The sequence below is a fragment of the Rhinopithecus bieti genome, unplaced genomic scaffold (genome assembly GCF_001698545.2).
Source record: "Rhinopithecus bieti isolate Rb0 unplaced genomic scaffold, ASM169854v2 scaffold_70290, whole genome shotgun sequence".
NCBI classification, from domain to species: Eukaryota; Metazoa; Chordata; class Mammalia; order Primates; family Cercopithecidae; genus Rhinopithecus; species Rhinopithecus bieti.
The window spans coordinates 517,655-518,015 of record NW_016826320.1 but is presented as its reverse complement, the minus strand read 5'-3'; positions in this window follow the sequence as shown (position 1 = coordinate 518,015).

Sequence of the window (361 nt, the reverse complement as noted above, 5' to 3'; positions counted from 1 at the left end):
TTCAGCCGAGGGAAGAGCACGTACCTGGAGTCGAGGCCGGCAGAGCAGCATCGCCACGTCTCAGGTCTCGGCCGGCGCCCCGCTCCGGGGTGCAGCCACGTCTGAGGCGGGACAGCGGGCTGGGGAGCCGCTGAGGGACCCAGTGAGACCGGGAAGGGAGCCCCCAAAAGTCAGCGCTCGGCCGCACTCGCACTGGGGAAGCAGGAATGGAACTCCGGGGTGCAGCGTGGCTCCCGGGAGCGAAGGTGGGGGTCCCGTACCGGGAAGGGGCGGGGCTCGGGGAGGTCAGGCGCGGGTGGGGCGCTGGAGTTTCACCCCGGCAGGGAGGAGGAGGAGGAGGCGCGGCGGCGGGGGCGGGGCG